The following is an 8,125-nucleotide window of genomic DNA, read 5'->3' on the forward strand; positions in this document are numbered from 1 at the left end:
GTGGGCCTATGGGTCTGTTATTTTCACTAAAGAAGATATATTATTTCAGTTTATCACCAGAACTATAGAAACTGAATTAGGTAAGAAAAAAAAAGTTACAGTATCGGGATCAGATCTGTATCGGTCGATACTCAGAATTTTTGGTATTGAGATTGGATCGGTTCCAAAAAAACGGTATCGGTGCATCACAAAACATATGATAGGAAATACTGTGAGAAATTCCTTGCTCTGTAAAACATTATTCCAGAAATAATTGAAAAAATACTAATAATATAATAAACAAAATAACAGGAGGGTGAATAATTCTGAATTTAACTGTAAATGCTTAAGGACGGTAATAAATAAACTGATAAAGCTTCGTCTGTAATCTCACACTTGTGTAGAGTCAAAGGCATTTGCGTCAAGTTTCCTGCACAAATCGACCACGTTTCTTCCAATCGAGGAGGTCAAAATGTGGTCTAATGTTGCCAAAACATTCTGGTCTCGCATTACATTTCAGCAGCACTCATATTCTGTTTAAATGTAAACAGACGCTGTTGAGTAGAGCTGCACAACGCTGGAAAAACTGACAATGCCATCATTTGTTCTTTTGCAATATATTATAAAAAATAAACCATTTTAAATTGACTGACATTAATTTTCATGGAAGTGAATTTGCATAATTTATCATTTATTAATTTTCCTTCGGCTTAGTCTCTATTTTAGAGGTCGCCACAGCGGAATGAACCACCAACTATTCCAGCGTATGTTTGCAGAGTTTGACCATAACAATCCAAGTCATGATGGACGGAGAGCTTCACGTTATCAGCTGTGACACTCCAGGGCTTTAGGGCCGCTTCCTGCTCTCCTCGCACAAGACAAACATTTGGACAATTGTTTTAGCGCACCACCCACAGCAGGTTATTGATTTTTCGCGATGAGCTTTAATGCATCTAATGGGCTGCAAAAGAGGGACGCTGCCGGGCTAAAAGGATCATGGGATGGATCTTTCTCCAGCAAACGGGCCTGTTACACACACAAAAAATGCCTCGCAGACAAAATCTCAGTCAGCGAGACGTACAGCACGAGTACACAAAGCAGATGTCAACGCACAAACACAATGCAAACATGCTAGAGGGGATGTTCAGCCAAAAATGTTATTTATTCTCCCTCATGCTGTTGTAAACGTTTTGTTGCAGATGAATGAAGACATTTTCTCATACACATATAAAATAGAGTTATTTTAGTATTACTTCGTATGATCGTCGTGACCTGCCCTGCTCTGCCTTACACGTAGCCGTGCATTTATACTTCTGCGCACTGTTTGTGTCGCTCTGCAATAGCACGTCTGAAAAACTAGCTGGCAGTAGGTTTTTATATTTCTCTGTGTCGAGTTTCTTCGTGGGTGTTTTGTTTATTCTGAACGCTACCTCAACGTACGAGTAGCTTAAACTTGCTCATTCAGAGGCAGGAACCGGCCTACGTGCAACAACTTTAATCATAAGGTAAACACAAAATAACAGTTTCCATCTAGAGCTTCTTCATGAGACTCGACACTTGTAAACACTCGCTCAATTGGGCTTGCAGCTCTCAGCACCACTGGTACCAAGCCAACCAATCACAGAGCTTGCGCTACGCATCATTGCGACATGTAGATACATTTTTTGAGGGGTGCACATCAGCGTTGGCATCAGCCACGGCGAAGGCTATGCAACCACATGAAGGCTGTGCCAATGTTTACGCGTGTGCTTAGCGCAGAACTGGGTGTTAATAGTTGGTGGGTGTTAATAGTTTGTGTTTATCTTTTACATTTTTTTTTAAGAGCAGATCATGTGGATTTTTGCAAAAACATCTTATTTGCAGTTTGTGGCGTAGCTGTCCTTCAATGTAAACAATCTGCAAATATTAATTTACAATGGTGAAGGGCAAAAGGTTGCTGAAGAACTACTGGGAGACTTTAGCTGCTGTCTGGGCCTTCACTGCTCTTCTACTCCTTCCTTTCTTCATGTGTTCAATACTTATTCCCTGTGTCATGTCATTTTACTTCGCATAACTTCATTTGTAAACTAATTTGTTTTGTTTTCTTTGCATATATGGGTTTCTTTGGTTGTTACAAACATCTGATGAAAATTTCAAGTCAACAGCAACATCAGAAATATGTTTTCTGAGATAAACGATGATGGGTTTAATACTTATTTTCCTGGCTGTAGATTATCGCCATCGCAATAAATGCTGGAAAATATCGTGATATCAATTTAAGTCCATATATCACCCATCCCTGGTGCAGAAACATTAAAAACGAATGTGCATTCTGACTGATAGTCGTGCTCCTTCAGCGTAAACAATCTGCAAAATTGTTCATCTAAAAAGCGAATGATAAATAAAGATATTGTCTTTAAAAATTGGTTCTGAATCACATTAAATAATCAAAATTATTATGACTAATTAAAGTAAATAATTTGCATAATCTCTGCATCGCCGTGACATAAAACATTCTAAAATCGAAATGTTGCTAGAAGAGATACTGCTGTAGTCGGAAGTTTAAAAAAATTTATATTATTTGTTAAATTACTCGGTAGTTGTATTTTATTAACGTCTACCCCTACCCCAACCCTCACAGCAATGTAAAAACAGGAATTACACCAATTTTATTAATATTATTTTGTTAAATGACTCAAATTGTATTTTATTACGTCTACCCCTACCCACACAGTAATGTAAAAACAGTAATTATACCAAGTATTATTCATATTATTTATTAAATGAGCCATTAAATTGTATTATATTAACGTCTACCACCACCTTAACACTACACCCAACCCCCACAGTAACCTAAAAACAGTAATTATACAGAGTATTATTCATATTATTTATAAATTTACTCATTAATTATGACTTATTAGCATCTACCCATTCCCCAACCCTCACAGTAATGTAAAAATATCAATTATTGTTGTACAGTTTCACAAAAATGATGCTATGTTGATGCGAGTATCCGCAGCTGTATCCCTTCTAGACTTTACCCTAAAAAGGGCATGTCACTCCCTACATAGAAAGACCAATCAAAACAGATCTGGCCAGCTGACCAATCAGAGTACAGTTAGCTTACTGACGGGGCAGGATTGACTTACAATTGTAACGAAATAATCGAATAAACGACTCTTAATATTAAATGTTCAAAATAAGTTTGAAGTGTTTAAATACAGTCGGAGAGTGGGTATCCAGGAGCACAGTTGAGGTGTGTAAAGTAATAAACAAAATAATAAAAACAGCATGAAAATGAATACTTTTTCTCTAAAAATACTGGATTTTACTTTTTTTTTTTATCGCTTAGTGGGTACAAATTATTTATCGCCAAAACTATCGTAATAAATATCATATCGTATTGTAAATAATATTGTATCATATTTAATATTGTATCTTATACAATTTTAAGTCCATATCACCTATTTCTAGTGCTGAAACATTAAAAATGAATGTGCGATCTGACTGGAAGTCTTGCTGTCCTGACTGAGACTCTACAGAGAAGTGCTGAGTCAGGGGAACTCAGAAAAGCTCTTTAATTTTTAATTCTTCTCTGGGTGAAGCTGAAGCGCTGATGCTACAGACGACCTCGCTGATTTCTCTTAAAGGAGAAAGAGTCCTGAATTACTCCCTTAACCTACATCTGTGCAATTTTCACATTTTATGATCCAGCCTGGATAACTAATAGTGACTATAGATAAAGACTAGCAATTAGCCTTGTAACTTCAACAGCCAAACAAACTGCAAAAACCTCAATACAAGCCATTTCCAAATACATTCACTTCACATTAAAAATCATACACTTATTTGTTGAAGAGACCATATTTTTCAACAACAAATTGGGTCAATATAAGGGTCTGTACCTGAAGATTTTAAGTTATTCGGCTTCTGATACTTGAAACAGTTGCTGAAGCTTTTATCACAGTATATGAGATTATCACGATATCAACCGAAACTACGGCTGCTCAATTATGGAAAAAACAAACAAACAAACAAACAAACAAAACTGAAATTTAGCCTACAATCCTTGCACAACCTAGAGTTTTATCTCTTTTGGTAGTACCCAATTTAACTATAAGATTTTGGAAATCAGATCTAATTTAATGGGAATGGTCAGGTAGAAAATTATTCTAAGTGGGTAGCGGGTGAACAAAGGCTGATACGTGTGTTTATGAATGGTCGAGTGTGGAATAAAACCTCATGGGAGAACCTCAACTTTGTTTAGTTGCAACAGTTGTCCCATGCAGAAACGTGGTGTTGCAAAGCCTTTACTATTATTTACCCTGACAAATTAAAGCACGATTAATAGTGAAATCGGTTAACCGTTGCATTCCTACTGTGGATCAGTAAAATTAATTTAATAGTAAAAAAAAAAAAACTAGCTAGTACTGTATTTGTTAAACAAATCGATATATTGCTATCTACAAATTGATCGGAATCACCCCAAATTTTATTTTGTTAATATCGGCACCGATATCAGACAAAACAATCCTATTAGCGCATCCCTAATTATCATAATACATTGTATTAATGAATATCAGATTCAGCACGTCTAAAGGTTCTATTGTCAAAAATGTAAAAATGAATTAAATAGTAAAAAATAGCTAGTACTGTATAGTATTCTTTGTAATTTACCAATATCGGACAAAATAATCCTATTCGTGCACCACTAATTATCATAATTTATCGAACTTGTATGAATATCGGTACATAGGTATCTACCAATTTATCGGTATCACCCTAAATTTTATTTTATTAATATCGGTACCGATATCGGACAAAACAATCCTATTAGCGCTTCTATGGTTATCAGAAAACATTGTATTATTGAATATCAGATTTGGCATAGATCTAAAGGTTATATTGTCAACATTTAATGTGTACTAGATGATCTCACATATGTATAACTCACATATAGCAAACTTTATTTGTTAAATAAACATTCTAACATACGTCAAATAAATGTTATTGCTGTCTAAAGAAATATTTAATAGCAAAAATAAGCTTATGTTTTTATTTTATTTTAACCTGTGTCTTTTAAAATGTTGGACAGGTGAATGTTAAATGGATCCATGTTCAGTAAAATGAAATTAATAGTAAAAAAATAGCTAGTACTGTGTAGTATCTTTTGCAGTTTACCAATATCACCATTTATAAATTTATTGGCATTGGCCAAAATGTTTTTTTTTTAATATCTGTACCAATATTGGACAAAATAATCTTATTAGTGTACCCCTAATTATCATAATATATCAAATTTTTATGAATATCGAATTCAGGACATGTCTAAGGGTTATATTGTTGACATTAAGTGTGCACTAGATGACCTCAATTATGTAAAATTTACATATAGCAAACTTTATTTGTTATTGTTTATTCTATTACATGTTAAATAAAAGTTACAGCTATTAAAATAAATATAGTGTGTTTATTTTATATTAACTTGTGTCTTTTTTTTAATGTTGCACAGCTGAATGTTATTTGGATCCATATTCAGTATAGTATTGTTTGTAATTTACCATATGGGTATCTACGAATTTATCTGTATCGGTGAAAAAAATGTCAATATCGAAACCAATATCGGACAAAATAATCCTATTAGTGCATTCCTAATTATCATAATATATTATTTTATTGAATATCCAACTCAGCACATGTCTAAAGGCGGTCATTAAATTACTTCAAATATATATAATTTACATATAGCAAACTTTGTTTGTTTAATATATTTTATTATGCATCAACTAAAAGTTATGGCTATTAAAAAAACATTGAACAGCAAAAATAAGTTTTTTAAAGTGTTTTTTTTTTTTACTAATAATTCTTTGCTAATATCGGTACCGATATCGAACAAAGTAAGCCATTAGTACATCCCTAATTATTATAATATATCATATTATTGAATATCAGATTCAGCACACGTCTAACGGTTGTATTGTCAACATTTTGTGTGCACTAGATAACCTCGGTACTAGATAACTAGCTAGAACTGTATCAGTTGCAATTTACCAATATTGTTATCTATAAATTTATCGGTATCGCTCCCAAAATATTTGCTAAAATCAGTACCGATATCGAACAAAGTAATCTACTAGTACATCCCTAATTATAATAATGTATCATATTATTGAACTAACTAGAACTTTATCAACTGCAATTTACCAATATCGTTATCTATGAATTTATCGGTATCGCTCCCAAAATCTTTGCTAAAATCAGTACCGATATTGAACAAAGTAATCTATTAGTACATCCCTAATTATAATAATATATCATATTATTGAACTAACTAGAACTGTATCAATTGCAATTTACCAATATCGTTATCTATGAATTTATCGGTATCTCTCCCAAAATCTTTGCTAAAATCAGTACCGATATCGAACAAAGTAATCTACTAGTACATCCCTAATTATAATAATGTATATTATTGAACTAACTAGAACTGTATCAATTGCAATTTACCAATATCGTTATCTATGAATTTATCGGTATCGCTCCCAAAAAATGTTGCTAATATCGGTACCGATATTGAATAAAATACACCTATTAGTGCATCCCTAATTATCAAAATATATAATATTATTGAATATCAGATTCACCACACGTCTAAAGGTTATATTGTCGACATTTAGTGTGCACTAGTTAACCTCTAATGCAACTCGAAAAATAGCACAATGCTATCATGTATAATTGTTGCTGTTTGTTTTCCCACAATCACAACCTCAAATTACACCTAAAATTGTAATCTTTCTACAAAACACGACAATCGGAGAGAAAACAAATCAATGATTCTTCTAATGTTCTATAAAAACTCTAATAATCTGCTGTTATGAACTGTTAATTATATTAAAATAAAACAGCTTAAAGCAGCAATTTAGATGGCAAACCTTCTTATCTAAAGTAAAGACTATAAATATGGGTAATTTATCCAAAACTGAGCCCGCTTTAGGATTACACTAATTTTGACAGAAGTCATTATATAATGGCATCAGTCCAGTAAATCCTGCAGAGGTTAAATGAGGACAGAGAAAGCTTCACCTGATGTTCATGTGCTTCTGAGTTTGCTTTCATTCTACAATCTAGGAAGGAAAACATATGCAAAAACACCTCACTAATGTTTTAAGATACGTTATGAAATTCACTGTTGAAATGTCAGTGTTACATCATCATCATTTTATCTGCATATTCATTTCTTGTTACACAGATGACCCCAAATTTAGTCAGAAACAGAGCTGCTGCTTTCTAAAACTACAAGAAATTAGCATTTGTTAATTGAAATAAAGATTGAATAAAGTAAATATTGTAATAATATGGTTAATTAAACATGAAAAATGCTGAACATCAATTTAAACAACCAAGAAGAAAACTTTTAAGTGGAAAAAAAGATAAAAGTCAAACAGCTAGAATAAAAAAAACAAATACAAATTTGCATACAATAAAAAATTAAAACTTTTATATACACAAACTAAACTAATTCAAAACTTTTTATTATTTTAAAATAATGCTAAAATAACACCCCAAAGGCTGTGTATGACTATATATATATATATGTGTGTGTGTGTGTGTGTGTGTGTGTGTGTGTGTATATATATATATATATATATATATATATATATATATATATATATATATATATATATATATATATACTGTATATTTATACCTGTCTAACTGCTTGTTAAGGCAAATTTCCAATCAGCCAATCACATGGCAGCAGCTCAATGCATTTAGGCATGTAGACGTGGTCAAGATGATCTGCTGCAGTTCAAAGCGAGCATCAGAATGGGGAAGAAACGTGGCATGGAACATGAAATGGCTTAAATGGCCTCCACAGTCTTAAATGGCCTCCACAGTCACCAGATGTCAATCCAATACAGCAGCTTTGCGATGTGGTGGAACGGGAGATTGGCAACATGCATGTGCTACTGACAAATCAACAGAAACTATCATGTTGACATGCTATCATGTCAATATGGAACACAATCTCTGAGGAATATTTCCAGTAGCTTGTTGAATCTATGCCATGAAGGATTAAGGATGTTCTGAAGGCAAAATGGTGTACCTAATAAAGTAAATACATACACGCACAGAAAATAAAAATGTGTACAATAAAAAATAT

At 33.0% G+C, this 8,125-nt stretch overlaps 1 long non-coding RNA gene across 2 annotated transcripts; it reads left to right on the plus strand.

Annotated features, from left to right (window-relative positions):
- The first annotated feature begins 1,798 nt into the window (after positions 1 to 1,798).
- Positions 1,799 to 7,463, plus strand: LOC147845448 (uncharacterized). Of its 2 annotated transcripts, none has more exons than XR_015480312.1 (4): positions 1,799 to 3,906; positions 4,188 to 5,287; positions 5,326 to 6,068; positions 6,376 to 7,463. It is a non-coding gene; the product is annotated as an uncharacterized LOC147845448 (long non-coding RNA). The 2 variants fall into 2 exon arrangements; XR_015480313.1 differs by lacking the exon at positions 6,376 to 7,463 and adding an exon at positions 6,223 to 6,355.
- The last annotated feature ends 662 nt before the right edge of the window (positions 7,464 to 8,125 follow it).

This window comes from Danio rerio, chromosome 3 (genome assembly GCF_052040795.2).
Source record: "Danio rerio strain M-AB ecotype USA chromosome 3, GRCz13ab, whole genome shotgun sequence".
NCBI classification, from domain to species: Eukaryota; Metazoa; Chordata; class Actinopteri; order Cypriniformes; family Danionidae; genus Danio; species Danio rerio.